This window comes from Capra hircus, chromosome 8 (assembly GCF_001704415.2).
Source record: "Capra hircus breed San Clemente chromosome 8, ASM170441v1, whole genome shotgun sequence".
NCBI lineage: Eukaryota > Metazoa > Chordata > Mammalia > Artiodactyla > Bovidae > Capra > Capra hircus.
In genome coordinates, this window is record NC_030815.1 from 47,741,435 (window position 1) to 47,761,186 (window position 19,752).

Genomic DNA, 19,752 nt, shown 5'->3' on the forward strand with positions numbered 1-19,752 from the left:
GCATGAAAACTGACCTTTTCCAGTCCTGTAGCCACTGCTGAGTTTTCCAAATTTGCTGGCCAACTGAGTGTAGCACTTTAACAGCATCATTTTTAAGGATCTGAATTAGCTCTGCTGGAGTTCTATCACCTCCAACAGTTTTGTTTGTAGTGATGCTTCCTAAGGCCCACTTGACTTCACACTGTAGGATGTCTGGCTTTAGGTGAGTGATTACACCCTTGTTGTTATTGGTAATACAACTTATTTTTAACCTTGCTATCACTTAATAGACTGTGAATTCATTTAATGAGAACATCTATACTATCTTTTTAAATACTGACATTTTGTTTTAAAAAATAGCAGGCATTCAAATATCATGTTTAAGATGGTTTTAAGAAATAGTGAACTCCAGGAGTTGGTGATAGACAGGGAGGCCTGGCGTGCTGTGTTTCATGGGGTCGCAGAGTCAGACATGACTGAGCAACTGAACTGAACATTGCTAGAGCACTTACTACCTGGTCCTGTTCTAAACACCTTAGATGTGTTAACTCATCTAACACATTTAATACAACAAATCTATGAATAGGTGCCATTATCCCCATTTTACACACCAGAAAACTGAGGACTAGAAAAGTTAATTAGCTAGTCTACAGAGAACCAGGACTGGAACCCAAGAATGTTGACTAACAGTTACACTAAGGTGTCTTCCAAAACACTTGAGAGACAGTAATTTCAAAGAATCAATTCTGCAAGGGTATAACCAGAACTGTGCTGAGTCTGAAAGGGCACTTTAGTATTCTCAGAACTTCTTCGTGCAGAAGTTTACCAGACTATATATGATTCTTTCTAATCTAAGAGAACCGGACACAAACACAAAAAGGCAGCCCTTCTTATTTTCTATATTCTTTATATTAAGCATTTAGTTTTTGAATAAAATAATAAGTTTTAAATGAAACTGACTCCAATTTTGTCAAATGAAAGAGAAGGGGGCTAGGAGGGAGAAAAAGAGAAAGAATGGAAGAAGAAGGGAGGGAGGGGAAAAAAGGGAAAGAAGCATTGTCATTTAATGTTCTTACTGCAACAGCTGTGGATAAATAAGAAACATGATGTTCACTACTTCCCCTCCTTAACAACTGTAGCATCTCAGAGCCACCTGACTTCATTCAATACTCTCACAATTAATCCCCCTCATCCCCTGCCAAAACAGCAAAAAAGGGTACCTCTAAACTGCTCTAAACTACAGCAAATCCACTAAACACAAAATGTGACCAATTAAAGAAGCCACAAATAAGTGTTCCCAGACCCAAACGACCTGGAAATTAATGGGGACAGAAGGGGAATCTAATCAGGAATTGATGCTGATTTTACATGGGGCAAAGAACATTCTGAGAGTCAGCGTGTCTGTCAAAAGCACTTGGTTTGTGGAGTTTGATTTCTGGACAAAAGTAATTATTTAGATGAAACTTAAGCTCCATAACAAAGGGAAAACAACATGATTCAAGGTGCTATTGAAGAAACTGCTGCCTGTGCCAAGCAGCAGAACAAAATAATGGATACATCCTGCTGGAACAAATGAGAAAGTATGACAAAGACCCCTTTATGATCATCCATTAACAAAGAAAGGACTAAACTAGATATTCTTGAGTGCCAGGCTCACCAGGGTGAGAGGGGAATCAGACTATAATCTCCTCTGAAAGGGAGTGGGAATCTTTTATTTGAAGCTGCAATCATCTGAAACTTCATTGTTTCAGGGTGAGAAAGGCTGTTATTACTTAACAGGCTGGAGGCCCCTTTTGTGGAAGATAATGTCTCCAGATGTACCGATAACAACAACAAAAAAGGCAGTGAGAGGCTCAATGAAATCACCATCCCACTTGAAAAAATGTTGTCTTCACATTCACAAAATGGTATCCTAACATGAAATTTCACATGGTGTTAATCACAAACTGACATGATCAATAAATCAGAAAAAATCATGATGTGTTTTCCCCATAAATCTTCCCCAAAACAATATATATTTTTTCTATATATTCTGAGCCCATAAGCTCTATTTTACTGAAAAACATGAAAATACATAGTAATAAATACAATAATTATTTTCCGAAATAATAAATTATTGCAACTATATTTAAGAGTAAATTTACAAGAAAATAATCATATTATATGCAGATTATCCTCTCTATTATGATTTTAGAATATATAAGACAAATACATTGCTATAGGATTTCACTTTACATTTACGAGTTTAGTTTAGGATTTGTATTATAAATTAATTACTTTAAAATATATTAATTGCTTTTTATAGATTTCAATAATTCATGGGAAAAAATGACATTTCACTCATTCAATAAACAATTGTGAGCTCTTGCTGTTATTAGAGAATTGCGGTAGGAACTATGGGTGAAAAGACAAAAGATATACAGCATCCCCAAGAAATGCAACTCCTAAATTCAATTTTATTTATTTACTTTTAAAAATTATCCCAAGTATTTATTTTGAGTATTTGTACAACTGAAACAGTATAAAATTTTAAACAATGTTATACACAGAGTCTTAAATCCAATTTTTAAATCCCTTGCTTGAAGGAAGAGTGAAATTGACCACGGAAATACTGTGAGAGGTACCCAGGCCATTCAGTCCAAAAGGCTGTTATCTTTGGTTGCGTTAGTTTGAGCATAGGGTCCCCAAAACAAAGAGACCTAATAGGGGAAAGAGGATGAAGAGTTTCCCCCAGTCTTTCAAGCCTTATTCTAGGTGAGCATGAGGTGTAATTTTAAAATTTTTACTACAGACTGAAGTTCCTACTTAATACACTGTTCATTTGTTTATATCACCTGTCATTTTTTAAAGGACTGTATTTCTAGCGGAAAGCACACAGATTACAGAAGGAACACACCAAGATTTTAAGAGTTATTACAGACTGTGCTAAACCTCTAAATGCAGAAAATCCATCATGAGCAATAATCCAAGTCATTCATATAAAATTTGGAAATACACTTTAAAAAGGTTCTGAAGCATAATTTTTGGTATTTAGATGTTCCTTGGAAGAATTAGCTTGTGAGTATTTATTTCCTGGATGATTAAAAAACTTAGTAGCCCCAAAAGCTTGGTAATAATTAATTAAAAATAAAATCACACAATTAAAAATCTGCACAGGGGATTTAGGCAAAATTTAAAGTAGATAATGAAAGAAATTATTAAAAATACAAAAAAATCAGATCAACCTAAAGATCTGTAAATGCTGAGAAATAAGGGAAGCATTTTAAAACCTAGTACTTCTGTCAAATTCTCAGCTGCCCTCACACACACACACACAAAATCTTAAAAATTTGCTGTTATTTAAAATAAAATTCTTTTCTTATACAAAAAGAGTATACCCTCAAACAGAAACTGTGGGAGGGGCTTATGCAGTTGGCAAGAGCATTCAATTAATTGGATTCAATTAATTTATTTAGTTATAAATTAAAATAATCTCAGAAAGCAATTAATTTATTTTGAAATTTCAATAACATTCAGTTCAGTTCAGTTCAGTCACTCAGTCGTGTCCAACTCTTTGCGACCCCATGAATCGCAGCACGCCAGGCCTCCCTGTCCAGGATATCATAGTTTTGGGTTTATATGATTTATTAAAAAGGTGCATGATGTCAAGAAAATCCACAATCCTGCTTGTTCTTCCCTGTACTCTGTTTAAAACTCTTATTGAATCACCTTGCTTTCTATCTTATGTTTCAATTGATGTAAGTACATATCCCTCTCCTGCAGTTGACCAGAAGCCTCTTGAGAGCAGGTACATCTTACTCTTCTTGGCATTCTCATGGGAACTTACACACAATAGGAACTCAGTTAAGTGCTTACTGAACTTAGAACTTTAAAGTTTTCCTCTCTCTCTCTCTTTCTCATACACACACACACACACACACACACACACACACACACACACACACACTCTTATACCTACACACACAGATTGGAATTTCCCATTGACTCCTTTTTCAACATCCTTGAGGCTCTGGGAAATCTGTCTAATCTCTGTACTAGTTGCCCTAATTTGGAGAAAGCTGAGAACATTTCAAGCAAAAAAGTCAGCACATTAGTTTTTATAAAATGTAACCCTAATACGCAACCCAGTGGGTGACTAAAAAGTATTATTAACAAATGCAAATAGGAATTCTAAAGATAAAGAGCAGCCAACTATCTAGACAAGCTCAACCTTTCACAATATTTTGTAAATTTTAACCACACACCATAAAATGCAGTAGGTACTTAGGAAAAAGGAAATGCTCCATTTCACTTTATATCGTTATGCTGACAGCAAGTAAGCTTTTATCAGAGGAAAAGTCTTCTCAATACAGAGATAGCAGCAATTAATTGAAAATTCCTTCTTTAAAAAGGTTGAGTTTTCATTTTCTTTCTACCGTTGAGCTGTTAACACAGAAGACCAACTGCCTACCGCAAGTGCTCATCACTCAGTGGTTAAGTACAGTTGCCCCATAGTCAGCAGAATCATCCAGCCCCTCCAACCCAATGCTGAGGGAGTCCCAAAGCCCACTGCTACGCCATACATATTGGCCCCATCACATGTGCATGTGTGCTAAGTCGCTTCAGTCGTGTCTGACTCTGGGCAACCTTATGAACTATAGCCCACCAGGCTCTTCTTTCCATTGGATTCTCCAGACAAGAATGCTGCAGTGGGTTTCCATGCCCTCCTCCAAGTGATCTTCCCCACCCAGGGATCAAACATGAGTCTCTTAAGTCTCCTGCATTGGCAGGTGTGTTCTTAAACACTAGCACCACTTGGGAAGCCCTTAGCCCCAACATACTAAACTCCTAATGAAAATGCAGTACTTTTGACTGATTTAAGCTCTCCTAAATCCTGCCTACACTTGATATGAAAGCTTAGTTTTGAATGGAAAATTCAGGCTTGTAGGAACAGTTGAGAAGCTGGCATGATCTCCTCAAGCATATCTTTCTTGGAGCAAGGACACAACTCTTGAAACAGTATTCAAGCTAAAGATCAGTTTCACAAGTGAGTCTAACTTGCCAGCCGTTTCAGTACAACCAGCCAAAACCTGGTTAAGTAAACTTTTCCTTTTATTAATACCTTAGTACGTCTTTGTAACAGATTGACTGGTACCCTCAGTCACAGAAAAAAGTAAAAGTAAACACACCAGGAAAGAGAGGTGTTCATAAATTATCATGAAAACAAATGATAATTTTGTTTATAATTACTAGTAATGATGGGGAATGACCCTGATGCTGGAAAAGAAGAAGAGGGCGACAGAGGATGAGATGGCTGGATAGCATCACCGATGCAATGGACATGAACTTGGGCAAGCTCCCAGAGATGGTGAGGGACAGAAAGGCCTGGAGTCCTGCAGTCCATGGGGTCGCAGAGAGTTGGACATGACTGAGCAACTGAAGAACAACAAACCATGACCTAATAGAAGTCTTAACTATCTTCTGATGGCTTTGAGCTTTCAATTAATAGTTCTAACTTCCAATCTCCTATTTATAGGGAAAGGACAAAAAAGAATAATATCAAGGTGATTTTCAGGTTTGGGCTTTGTGTGGGAGAAGTAGGATGTTTCATCTAGTTTTGCTTTAGATTCAGGTTATGTCACTGATAAACAATGAGCTCAATACCTCAATCATATAAAAACTATTCAGTAAGAAACAAACTTAGCAAAGCTGACTTTTAGGATCTTTAATTTCACAAACGGTCAAATTTTAAGTGTTATCAATATTCTCATATAATGATTTTCAAATGCAAAGAATAAAGCAAGGAGTTTCAGAAGGGGGAATTCTCTTATACAGAGTTTAGCGGAATATACTTTATTTCATAGTCTATTATCAGAGCACACAAGATAAATACACTTTTCTACAACAAAGACTGTGAAGGAATTCAGCATACATGCTAGGTCTATTCCTACAACTATTTGAGACAAAATAGACAGAAGGTGGGACTTCACTTTCATTCAGAGATCTGCTTGGTTTTATGTGAACAGAATCTAAAAGAACTGAATATTCTGAGATGCCTAAACAAGTGCCTTCACTCTGTCACATTCACATTCTCCCTCACTGCCCAGCACTTGTCACTACCCTTCTGTCTTTTTCCTTCAACTCTCAAAATCAGGATGAGTCACAGTCCCAAGACATAAGACACTGTGCACAGTTAATTTACCTGCACTGGTTCCTGTTCATTTTGCTAATTACCCAAATCAATGCTCAGAAGCAGAAGGGGAATGCACTAAACCTTAATGATAAACAGCTTCCTATGAAGTGAGAGGATAAGGGACTGAGACTCTTTAATCTCATTCTTTCTCCACTTGGTCAATTTAGACACATATGATGAATGATATACTCAAAAGTTAACCTACTATGTAAATATCAATAGACACTTGCCTTCTAGTTTGGCATCCTATATTGCTCACATCTCTCCCCTCCAAGGGAAATAACTCTCTATTTAATACATTAACTCTATTAAACTACAAGAGAGAGAAATCATATGGAATATTTCAAATGTATAGCCCTAAAAAGACTAAATTTACTTTAAAAAATGTTTTGCCACAAGCATTTGCATTGGAACAATTATTATTTAAAGTTAGAAGACCTTTTTTTTCCCTGTTTAGAAATTTACTTTTCATTTAAGCTATACTCTCTTTGTTAGAAAACTGTAGTCAGGAAACAGTAAATCCCTGGCAAGGAAAAATTAACTACAAATACCAAGAGTTTGCTTACATGGAAAACAAGAAAACAATATATGCTTATGGGGCCTGTACTTAAGGATTTCAGATTAGCTCATTAGTTACAATTTCATGTCTATATCCTTGGCAAATTCTATTGGAATCTCTTGTTAAAATATGAATCTCTCAAAACAAAGAGTATTTATACTATCTAATGCCCAAAGTAAACCCAGTGAACACTTTCCCACTCTAAAGCTAAGCTGAGTGGCCCTTTAAGAAATAGTTTAATTCATTATTTCACTCCTCTCATTTATGCAAAACATAGGAGGCAGATGTCTGATTTGTCTGCCACCAAATATACTCATTAATCCTGTCTTTTTTCAAATCTGTTAGTCTATCCATGAAAAGCAAGCCTTGACCCTAAAGCCAAGATGGCTGATAGAGTGAAAAGGCTGGAGAACGTTATCCCGGGAAACAAAAGAGAAGCAAAGGGAGCAAAAACTACAGATTTACATACCAAGGGGGAGGAAAGAGTGACAACTGAGGACACCGAACATTCCTCGCCCAACCAAAAATAAAATCAGAAGAAAAAAAACGAAGTACATAGGCCTCTGGTTGGAAGTAAAAAAAAAAAAAAAACCTAAAGGATAAAACTAGAGGATGACTGTTTTTCAACTTGGAAAATTGAAGACAATGAGAGGGTCATTTTACCTACCAGTCCTCCGCTCCTCACTTCTGTTTCCTTTCTTCTGCTTATTATTTCCCAGATTCCTCTTTCTCCTTAATTCTTCCTCCTGAAAAGCTGTTCTCTTGTCTTCTCCTCCCTCTCAAGTCTTTAGACCATCCCCCTTCACTCTTGTGGAGAGACTCCCAACCTGCTGACAGTGAAGGATGGCCATGCAGAGGCACACAATGGCAGGCGCAGGCATGTCATCAGCCTTGCAGCTGGCCTTTGAAAGAAAGAACCAAAGCCTAAGCCTGACCTGACGGAGGCCGATTTAATTAAGATCACAGCAAAGGGCAGAGCTGCCTGTGGGCAGCAGGGACGAAGCTTTAAGATGCTCTTCCAGAAGAAAAATGTAAGGAAGTCGTGGTGGCAGAATGTTGAAAGATGGGAAAAAAGAAAAGACAACAGAGATGTGTTTGATAAACAAGCATAACTGTACCAAAAGTTTACAATCCAGTGATATACAGACATCAAAATGCAGAGACAGTAGGAAACATGTACCAAGTATGTTTTGACACACCTTTCAAACGAAGAAATATTCCAGATGAATAACGCGATGACCAGACTGAAGTGATCCAGGCTACTCAATTCAGCAACAAAGCAAATTTCCTAGTAACGATAGGGCTAGGACCATAATCCAAATGTGGAATTTTTTTACCTATACAACATGGCCTATTTTTAACACAGTCTATCTAAGAGAAAAGCCTTATCAAACAGGGAATGTGTACGGGCTTGGGCATCACTTATGAGACAAAGATTTTGTGAAGATTAGGATCCAGTAATACAAAAAAATATACATGATCTCTACCTTAAAGGAGCTCATACTCTCGTGTTGGAGGTGGGGGGAGTGAAGGAGCTCACAGTCTAGAGTTGGAGGTCAGGGGGTCAGGGCTGACACAGGTAAACAAGTAATAACAATACACACTGAGGCAAAGACACTAGGCTGGTGTGTCTAGAGAGGTGATAGCCTGATTTTATTTAATTCCAAACCTACTTACCCAAACATATACCATCAGACTACTACTAATAGCTTCCTTCATATGTGTGAACTAAAATTTACCACTGCATTTTGCCCCTAAAATGACAACACGTTGTCCAGCAATAACCAGTATAGGGAGAAAACAACAAACTCATGAGGGCTTTCGAATTCTCTGACAGGCTGGCTGGTGAGTGTCATCCACAGGTGAGTTCCTGGCCAAAATATTAACACAAAAGAATTACAGTCCCTATCCTCCTAGGGCTTGTGAAAACTAGGCCTACTATAGGGACCATATTACACCTCCTCCACAGTCTCTTTGACATTCGTCGAATTCAAGAGTACCAGAGAGTCAAAAGGTAGGCCCTCCACTGAACGAGCAATTACTCAGAGCTAGAGCAGAGACTGGACTCTGCAAGGCTGAACAGGGACAGAATACAGCCAGCAGAAGGAGGCAAACAGGGGCTGAGTGTTGAGCTCACGTGCCACAAACACAGCCCAGGAGCAAGAAGAAATACTTTAAGGCTAAGGCCAAGCTCAGATGACATGGCAACCAGGCAGCTGGGGAAAGTTATCCAAGAACTGACCATATATTGTGAAGGGTGACCATATCATAAGGACAGTGTCTAAATCAGCAGGCACTTGGGAAAACAGCAACTAACATCCATCCAAAGATGCCATTAATCATGCAGAGAAGACGATTCATCTCTCATTTGGCCTTTTCTCCTATACCTTCATACACAGCCCACTGCCCACCAAATTGCTAGCTTCTCAGCATTACTGGCACTTCATTCTATGACATTGGATGGTTAGGGGATGGCTATCACTAAGCACCTATTAAACAATCAAAGCCATATCTTTTGCATTAATGAAGGATAATATTTTTTAAATCCTCATGTGTGTATGTTCAGTTGTGTCTGACTCTTTGTGGCTCTATGGACTGTAGCCCACCAGGCTCCTCTGTCCATGGGATTCTCCAGGCAAGAGTACTTGCCATGCCCTCCTCCAGGAGATCCTCCCAACACAGGGAAGGTCTCTTGCATTGCAGGCAGATTCTTTACCACTGAGCCACCGGGGAAGCAAAAACGATGGTATATGTGTGGGGGTTTTGTTTTAGCCACATTTTTTTTTTGATGATTCATTTTTTTTTCATTCCTTCTGAAACAGGAATCAGGCATTTGTCCTTATGCTACACTTAATTTTTCCAATCCCTAAAATATTAAAATGAACTTTCTAACTTCGATGTGTGTTTAAAAAAAAAGCTCATTTATTCTTCAGGAAAATGAGTCACTATAAACAGAGACCATTATAAGAGAAGGCTTGCAGTCTTAAGTTATAAACCAGTAATTAGGCAAGAGCCCCCAAATCAATAATTTTATTCTTCAGAGACACTTAGTATTCAGACATGACTAGGACATCTAGTTTGTGGAGAATATGCATATATTCTAATACTTACATCAAACTCAGAGCCAATGAGGACAATTCTTTTCTTGGTTGCTCCATATGGATTGTCTCAAACTGCAACCTTTTCAGGCAACAACAATGTTGCTTCCAGCCACACTTCTAAATGCAATGTTAAAGTCAAGAGGAGCCTGGCAGGCTGCAGTCCATGGTGTCACAGAGTTGGACGCGACTGAGCGAGTAAGCACAGCAAAGCTGATATCACCACAAGCTCTCCTAGGCAAACTTTTCATAATATAAAATCCCATAAAATGCTGCCAAGGTTTTATTTCTAGTCCAAATGAAGATCAAGCACTGATAAATGAAAAAGATTAATCACTTGTCATCATGTAACGAAAAGAAATATCTTGTTATAAGCCTGATTAGTCTAATAATAATTTCAGAGCAGATTTGCCTACTAGATTCAGGACTCATTTATTGGGATAGGAATTCTATGTTTCAGGTCATACACAGCTTCAAGACTGCTTCACTCTTTGTAAAGAGACATTTTACTAAAGACCCTATGCCTCACACATCTTTGTATCATTCACAGCAACTTGCCAGTGTCTTGAACATCTTAGGAATGTAATCAGATATTTGCTGAACATAGTTTCTAACAAGCAGTATTAAAGCCTTCTCAAAGCAAGTACAGGGAAAACAAAAGAACATGCAAACCTGTTTCTAATGTGTTTTGATCATATGATTCAAACACAAATCTGAATAATGTTCCCAGGAACTTGCTTCTTTTTAAAAATGTGCACTTCAACAATACTTTAAGTTGGTATACTATTTATGGAAAATGCAAGTAAAGTTAACATACTCTTACACTTAGTTCCTTCTTTGACACATTTATTACAAGTTAGCTTCACCCGCTCTGTGCACCATACCACATCTAGATTCTCGCAAATGAAACAGAAGGTATAGTGTCTGCCTTAAACTTGGGTGCAATGGGTTTCTAAGCCCAAATGCAAGTTATTTCACTATTAAAGCATTAAAATAACTAAGTTCTAACAAAACCAAACAGGAGCATAATAGAATATATTGGCGAAAAAGAAAAAATGCTGGCTGAAAATAGGGACAAAGGGGTTCTTGTCCCCACTCAGCCATTAATTTACTACATGACCTTACCTAATTAGTTAGCCTCTGTGGGTCTCAACTTCCTCATTTTAATATTATTTTTGAAGCCCATTAAACTGCATGTCAAGACTCAGCATGTAACTGTCCTGAGAACTGATTCATAGTCATGCCACCCTTCCCCCTAAAAAGTCACATGTAACATGGCAGTTTTAAATAGCTGAGTATGGATTTCTATCAAAGGCAATTTATTAAAATGTCAGATGAGCTTAAGTCTATTTCAAGTGGAGAATTAAGGCACATATATTAAAGCAAGTACTGTTTACAGATTCAAGTTTCACCTAGACAGCAGCTGTTGCTATTGAGAGCACAGTCTTTAACAGGGTAGTTGAAAATTATACCTCTTTACAAATGGAGAAAACTATTAAGGGTGATTTTCATGGTCTCAGAAACACAGATGCATAGCTTTTTGTTAGGATCAAGAAAAGGAGAAGAACAAGCCTGGCTTGGGAGGCAGGGAGGAGAGCATGGAAGTTTTACAGTACACACCCAGACAAGCCCCTCCCATTTGATGTACTGTACTAGACAGCCTTTACTTCTAATTAGCGTTCACAACTCAAACGCAATGAAAAGATTTCCTATGGCTGAGATGAAGATGGTGGGAACAAGTGAGCTTCACCATATGACAACAGCTGAAGACTTACACTCAAGATGGGATTCAGATCCCTCAGGAATGGGCCAGTAACATAGACATCTGTGACTGAGACCAATTACACTAAGATATAAACTGTATCTATTTACAGCTGTTAAAAACAAGACATATTTTGAAAGTACCAAACAGCACTAGCTTATATGGTAAGTAAGTAAGTAAGTAAAGTCGCTCAGTCGTCTCCAACTCTTTGTGACCCCATGAACTGTAGCCTACCAGGATTCTCTGTCCACAGGATTTTCCAGGCAAGAGTACTGGAGTGGGTTGCCATTTCCTTCTCCAGGGGATCTTCCTGACCCAGGGATCAAACTGGGGTCCCTCACATTGTAGGCAGACGCTTTACCGTCTGAGCCACCAGGGATCATATATATATAGCAAATTAAATCAAAGTTAATCCTCAAAGAATTCCATAATGTCATTTTACAGATGAAGAGACAATTATGTGAAGAATCAGGGGATTTGCCTGATAAGCAAATGGTTAACTGTCAGAGCCTTGTTTTCAACTCAATTCTGACTACAAGTCCTCCAATCCATTTTGAAATATAAAGGTACTCTAACATCAGTTTCCAGCCCCTACTATTTTGTCTGATTTGGCGAATTTTATTTTTTCACTAAATTGCTTCCTCCTCCCATTCCCGTTCAGATCCTCCTCTGGGTTCCTAAAGCATTCTATGCATAATTCTCCACTTCCTGGGCCTTCTAATTGTTCACTTCCTTTTGCCCCTGAATAGACTCATTTCTTCAACAGCAGAGATTGTTTTATCTTTCTTTATAGATGGAAACCTCCCTTATAGATGGAGGCCATGTTTCTTTATAGATAGTGACCTCTCAAATTTCAACCATTTCATCTAACTCCCTCTCTCTACCAAAAAGAACACTCCACCAAGAGAGTGGGTAATCAGATTGCTTCCAGACAGCCTGACACACAATAGGTGGTTAACAATTGCTAGCTGAAGGGATGGTGGGTGGATGGTGGATGATGCAATACTTATAAGTATTTTACAGCACTTTACAAGGTTTGCATTTACATACAGCATCTCCTGTGAGTCTAAAACTGTTAATTTGATAATGAAAATTAAAGTTTTCTTACCCGACATCTGGTTCATCATTCTCAATTGCAGAAACCTGCCCAGAGGCACCTAGCTAGTAAGTAGTAACTTTTCAACTTCAGAAATTGCCCACAAGCCTACCTCGCTCTCTTGCTTTGTTTCCTTTTCATTTCAAACTTAGCTGAGAACAGGCTTGATTATGTCTATTGGAACATGAATAAGGTGTCCCATTCTGGTTTCCTGTTGTGAAATCTGAGACTTTTGAAAATTTGAAGGGTTGGTTACTGGCCAGATCAAGAAAAGAGACTTTACTCAGACAATTAGCTGTGACAAAGGAAATCTAAACAAGTACCATGTAAGAATTTATTGATGCAAATTTCCTGTCCACATACACAGTGCCCAGTCCTCAGCCTGCTTGCTCATTCACAGACTGTTAAAGAGGAACAGGTGATGACTCAGAACTCACTTTTAACATTACTTTTCTGAGCCTCTAAACACATTAAGGTAAAACAGCATCAAGTGGACTGAACTGAAAAAACTACAAGACTTTAAGTTACACACATACACACTCATCCTGCAGAGATGAGAGGTGTGATTTTACTGTATAGGATAAAGCACCAGAAGGCGCTACCCAACCTTTACTAAGAAAGTGAGTGAGTGAGTGTTGTGTTGTGTCTGACTCTTTGCCACCCCATGGACTATACAGCCCATGGAATTCTCCAGGCCAGAATACTGGAGTGGGTAGCCTTTCCCTCCTCCAGGGGATCTTCCCAACCCAGGGATCGAACCCAAGTCTCCCACATTGCAGGCAAATTCTTTACCAGCTGAGCCACAAGGGAAGCCCATACTAAGCAGAAGAAATGCACGATCTTCTATTTCGCCCAGAAATGCAAACTCTTTTGGAACTTTGAGTAGCTAATCAGAAACAACCAAAGTGTGATGCCGACCAATTCTGAAAATAGCAAGCTTCCTTCAAGGGTCAAACAAACATTAATAGCTCCATTCTAGCCAATCAAAGAACCATAAGGCTAAATATTTTAAATGTACTGGTTTTTAAAACAGAGACGTTTCCAACAGGCAAGCAGGCTGTTTTGAGGATTCAGTCCTTCTTCAGCTCAAGTGAAACTTCCCTTCATCCCCCTTCCTCTGAATCATTCTCACTTTGTTCTGGGAAGAGCTACAGAAAGTAGCATCTGTACCCTCTCAACACATGAAATTATGCAAAATCGAATCACAATCACACTTAAAGAAGGGGATTGAATACAAACCAGTGAGTGACTCCTGTGCAGAATGAAAGTTCTTAAAAGTATGAAGCACTCTATTTGTAACCCCTAGTGCTGATGAAAGGAGACATATATCAAAGTCTGTTTTCCTAACCTAATGCGGAGAATTTAAGTGAGTGGCTTCCGCTCCACGGGAAATCTGGTGACACAAATCAACCCTCAGCAGAGAGCATCCAGGGACGTCAGAGCCTTAGTTTTACTGCAAAGAGTGCAGCAATCAGCATTAACTTCAGCACTCAGGGGTCCTCGCAGAACCAGATCCCCTTCTTTTGCCAAGACCTCCCAACTTTGCATTGGAAAGCTAGAAGTGGAGGATCCAGTGCTAAGCCTTTCCCCAGCTTTAAAGAAAGCTGCACGAGATCTTAAAGACTCGCCCCACCTTAACTAACAGAAACTGGGGTGGGGGACAGTGGGGGTGGGAACCAACCCAGCGGAATAGAGACAAAGATCACCCCAAACGCGTACGCGCGCGCGCACTGAAGCCGAAAGTCTGCAACGCACATTCCTCCAATCTTTCACTGTAGTCTGCTTCCTGTGGGGTTTATTCCCCCAAACCAGCCCTCTCCAAAAAGTTTAAGGCTGTTCACACCGACTTTCAAAGGTCCATTGTTTCCTACTCCGTAAAAGTAATGAAAAGAGAGAGGGAGAGAAAGAAATCAAGACTCGGTTCCCAAAGACCCTTTCTTATGGAGAGGACTTACTCTGGGGAGTCTTGTTACTCCTAATCCAAAGAGGGGAAAGGCGGTGCGGGGGGGCAGGGCGGGAGGGTGCTGTTGGGGGGCGGGAGGATGTTTGCCGCTTCAATAGAAAGGCCCAGATGCGACTATTAGGAGCCAGGAAGGACCGGAGGACCACCGTCCGCGTCCTGGCAGTGGCCCCCAGCGGGGAGCAAAGGAGACCAGGCAGGGAGAGGGGGCTGGTGACCCAGTTGCTTCTTACCTTCCCCTCCCCCGCTTAGCGTTGGCTAATTCAGGTGCCTACACAGCAGCCCGAGGAGACCGAGCAGAGCTCCTGGCGTCCCCGGGTCCGGATCTTCCCTCCATGGCCAGGGAGCCCCTCCAGCCCCGGAGCCCGCTGCCACCGCCGCCGCCGCCGCCGCCGCTGCTGCTTTTACGCAACTGGCAGCCGCAGCCTCTGCCTGGAGGTGAAACACTCTCCTCCTGGGAGTGACGCGCACTTCCCTCCGCCTCCGCCTCCTCCTCCAGTCCCGAGCCTCCGGGGCAAGGGCCTCGGCTCGCTCTCTCCAGTGCAGCCGCTCCGCTTTCGCCGTCCCTTCCCCTTCGGGAGGAAGAGGAGGAGAATCGTGGCTCCGGCTGGAGTGTCCCCGCGACAACAGGGAGGGGGTGACCGCGCGGGGGCAGAGCGGGGTCCCGGGAGTCGGGCTCGTTCCTGGTCGGCGGGCGCCGCGGCTCGCTAAAGTCGCGCTCAGCCTCCGCCGGCCAGACAAGCAGCCCGGCTCTGCGGGGCAGAGGGCTACGGATTGGGCGAGCGGGCGGGCTAGACGAAGAAGGCGGGGGAGAGGAGGAGCCTGCGGCCGGAGGAGGTGGTGGCCGCGCAGGGCTCCGCCCGCTGTTGCAGCTTCGCTCCAGCTGCGGACACCAGCACTTAGCGCCTCTCGCTGCGGCCCCCAGGAACAGCACCTGACCCGACACTTAGCCACCCATCACTCCACGGCTGACCTGGACATTTTACCCCATCACCTCCCGGCTGAGCCTGACTTTGCGCCCCAGCCTCTCAAGGCTGAGCCGAACAGGCTCCTTCATCGCTCCTGGCTGAGCCAAACTGCGCCTAGTATCCCCAAAGGGACTTCCGCAACTCCCGAAAATGTTCTGGGCGCTCCGCCACTGCACCAAGGCTGCCCCCACCTGGCCAATCACTGGCGCTGGTTTCTTAGCCTTTTCGGGAGAACTCAGGACAGCTCCTCCGGCGGCATCCAATTCGGTATAAATATACCTACGTCTCCCCCACTCCCCTTGCCTGCACCACTCCGGAGCGGCTGTCGCTTGCGGGAGTGGCGCTGAAAACCGCTCCCTGGCCCACCCCAGCTAAGCTGTACCTCTCTTATGGACACCCATACCAAGGCTGGGATACCCTGAGGCCACCACAGCTGGGCTATTCGCATCAAGGAAAGTCTTGGCTCCCGCTGAGGGCGCGGCCAGCGCTTGATCAGTCAGACCCATGAGGTTCAGGGCTAATGACAGCAGGAGGGCTGCCAAGTCCAGGCTGTCGTCATCCGGCACTTAATTCGGAACTGGAAGTTTTCCCTCTAGGGAACTCTTTCAGTGGATACTGTACAGATAGGACTGTTCGGTTTTCAGGCTTGCCTTTTTTTCCTTCCGCCCTTTTAATAACAGCTCAGTCATGTAACTATGACACATCCAGCAGGCGGGAAAGGGAATTCCCAATTTCGAGGGTTTTGGTTCAGAAATTTGTTGGAATTAATCTTTCTAAATTTTGGCTGATAAGATTCCCAAGAGGCACTGAAAATTTTGGATTCCGGGACCTAGCACCACCTACTGAGTTAGAGGTGCCGGGAATGTGCAAGTTTGAGAAAAAACGTTAGGGGGCATCCTGGAATTAAAACCTTGGAAAGATGCCTCTAAAATAGCAACACTGTCTAATGCTGAGACCTTAAAGAAACCACCCAACTTTGATGGCCACGGTCCTTTCTGTCAAAGGGTAAGTGAAAGTCGCTCAGTCAGTCGTGTCCAACTCCCTGGCGTGGGTAGCCATTTCCTTCTCCAGAGGATCTTCCCAACCCAGGAACTGAATCCAGGTCTTCCACATTGCAGGAAGATTCTTTACCAGCTGAGACACCAGGGAAACCAGAGGGAGGAAGGTTCTTAAAATAAGGCAGATGGTTTCCAAGGACAAACTGGGGGGAACAAACGACAATTTTAGTTGTCTATGGTTTTTCCAGTAGTCATGAATGGATGTGAGAATTGGACTACAAAGAAAGCTGAGAGCCAAAGAATTGGTGCTTTTGAACTGTGGTGTTGGAGAAGACTCTTGAGAGTCCCTTGGACTGCAAGGAGATCCAACCAGTCCATCCTAAAGGAAATCAGTCCTGAATATTCATTAGAAGGACTGATGTTGAAGCTGAAACTCCACTACTTTGGCCACCTGATGTGAAGAGCTGACTCGTTTGGAAAGACCCTGATGCTGGAAAAGATTGAGGGCAGGAGGAGTGAGGGAAAACAGAAGATGAGATGGTTGGATAGCATCACCGACTCGACGGACATGAGTTTGAGTAAACTCTGGGAGTTGGTGATGGACAGGGAAGCCTGGCGTGCTGCAGTCCATGGGGGTTGCAAAGAGTCGGACATGACTAAGCAACTGAACTGAACTGAAAGGTAAAATGTCCAGAACCATGCCTTGAAAAGACAGGACAGGAACTGTGTCACCCTGTGTGGTAGGCTAAAAAATGGTCCCCCAAAATATCAGATTCCTGGCAATGTCCCCTTATATAGAAACAGAGTTTATACACATTAAGGATCCTGAGTTTAAAAGATTATCCTGGGTTTTCAGGGTAAACCCTAGCTGCAATCACATGTATCCTTACAAAAGGAAGGCAGAGAGGAAAAGGCGATGTGACCAGGAAGGCAGGGATTGGAGTGATGCAGTCAAGGAATGCCAGCAGTAACCAGAAGCTGGAGGAGACAAGGAAGGATTCTCCCCTGGAACCTTCATAGGGATAGCAGTCCTGCTCTCACCTTGATTTCAGACTTCTGGCCTCCAGAAGCCTGGAGCCTTAGAGAATAAACTTCTGTTCTCTTAAGCCCCCACATTTGTAGTAATGTATTATAGCAGCTACAGGGAACAAATATAACCCAGTGCCAACTTTATATTAAAATGCTCATTTTCTGAATCTTTATTATGTGTCGAGCACTTTGTTTAAAGTTGGGACACCTCATATAATCCTCCCAATTTTAGAGATGAAGATAGTGAGACTCAAAGTTTAAGGAGCCTGCCAAGTTCACACAGCAAGAGCCTATTGGAATAAAGTCAGCCAACAGCTCAAAAATCAAAAACAGTAATTAAAAGTTTACATAAACTATTGTAATGACAGCTTTGGTTTTAAAGAGATCTTATTTCTATAATCTACATATGCATGCACGCTCATTTGCTCAGTCGTGTCCAATTCTTTGTGGCACTATGGACCGTAGCCTACCAGACTCCATTGTCCATGATATTCTCCACGCAAGAATACTGGAGTGGGTTGCCATGCCCTCCTCCAGGGGATCTTCCAGATCCAGGGAGTGAACCCGCATCTCTTACATCTCTCCTGCAACTGCAGGCAGGTTCTTTACCACTAGTATCACCTGGGAAGCCCCTCTATAACCTATATATATTGCCAAAACCAAAGAAAATGGATCTTGACAATAAGGGTGGCTGTGCATGTGAAAGGAAGGCAAGGGATATAGGGGGACTCATGGCATTTTCTGCTTTGTGTTGTGAGCCTCAGTTCAGTTCAGTCGCTCAGTTGTGTTCGAGTCTTTGCGACCCCATGAATTGCAGCACGCCAGGCCTCCCTGTCCATCACCATCTCCCGGAGTTCACTCAGACTCACATCCATAGAATCAGTGATGCCATCCAGCCATCTCATCCTCTGTTGTCCCCTTCTCCTCCTGCCCCCAATCCCTCCCAGCATCAGAGTCTTTTCCAATGAGTCAACTCTTTGCATGAGGTGGCCAAAGTACTGGAGCTTCAGCTTTGGAATCAGTCCTTCCAAAGAAATCCCAGGGCTAATCTCCTTCAGAATGGACTGGTTGGATCTCCTTGCAGTCCAAGGGACTCTCAAGAGTCTTCTCCAACACCACAGTTCAAAAGCATCAAGTCTTCGGCACTCAGCCTTCTTCACAGTCCAACTCTCACATCCATACGTGACCACAGGAAAAACCATAGCCTTGACTAGACGGACCTTAGTCGGCAAAGTAATGTCTCTGCTTTTGAATATACTATCTAGGTTGGTCATAACTTTTCTTCCAAGGAGTAAGCGTCTTTTAATTTCATGGCTGCAATCACCATCTGCAGTGATTTTGGAGCCCAAAAAGATAAACTCTGACACTGTTTCCACTGTTTCCCCATCCATTTCCCATGAAGTGATGGGACTGGATGCCATGATCTTCGTTTTCTGAATGTTGAGCTTTAAGCCAACTTTTTCACTCTCCACATTCACTTTCATCAAGAGGCTTTTTAGTTCCTCTTCACTTTCTGCCATAAGGGTGGTGTCATCTGCATATCTGAGGTTATTGATATTTCTCCCGGCAATCTTGATTTCAGCTTGTGTTTCTTCCAATCCAGCATTTCTCATGATGTACTCTGCATATAAGTTAAATAAGTTGTGAGCTTAATGGTGCTCTAAATAAATTCAATTAACAAAAACAAAAAAGTGGTGGTGGGGGGGAGCAGGTTAAATCTTTGTGTAAACTACCTTTGAGGATTTTTATTAACTTTTGTTCTTGGAAATTTATCTGAAATATGAAAAATCAAAGGTCCTTAAAAAAACAAACAAACAAAAAAAGGATGGTTTTGAAACTAATGTGAAAGGACATTACAAAGGAGACAAAACAAAGTGAGGGGTCACAGAATGGAATTGATGTTGTCACCAGTTGGGTCCCCAGGGAAGCAGGCTCTGAGACAGAGTGGCAGGACGGTCATTAAAGAATGCCCATGGGGTTGACACCTGTGGAGGGTGGAACAGGAAGCAGGATGGAACAGAGGGAGAAGTGGAGCGTCAACGTAAACCCAACAACAGGCTCAGCAGACCTCCCTTTGAGGCCTGCAGCTAGCCTGACTCATAGGAGGTATTGGACCTACATGTCTGGACCT

The 19,752-nt window shown here is 42.0% G+C and overlaps 1 protein-coding gene across 1 annotated transcript in view; it reads right to left on the reverse strand.

Moving 5' to 3' along the window:
• TMEM2 (transmembrane protein 2) overlaps positions 1 to 15,382 on the reverse strand; it is an 81,610-nt gene extending 66,228 nt beyond the window's left edge. Inside the window, exon 1 of the mRNA XM_005683745.3 lies at positions 14,860 to 15,382. The gene's annotated coding sequence lies outside the window, so the exon portion shown is untranslated. The remainder of the gene's footprint in view (positions 1 to 14,859) is intronic.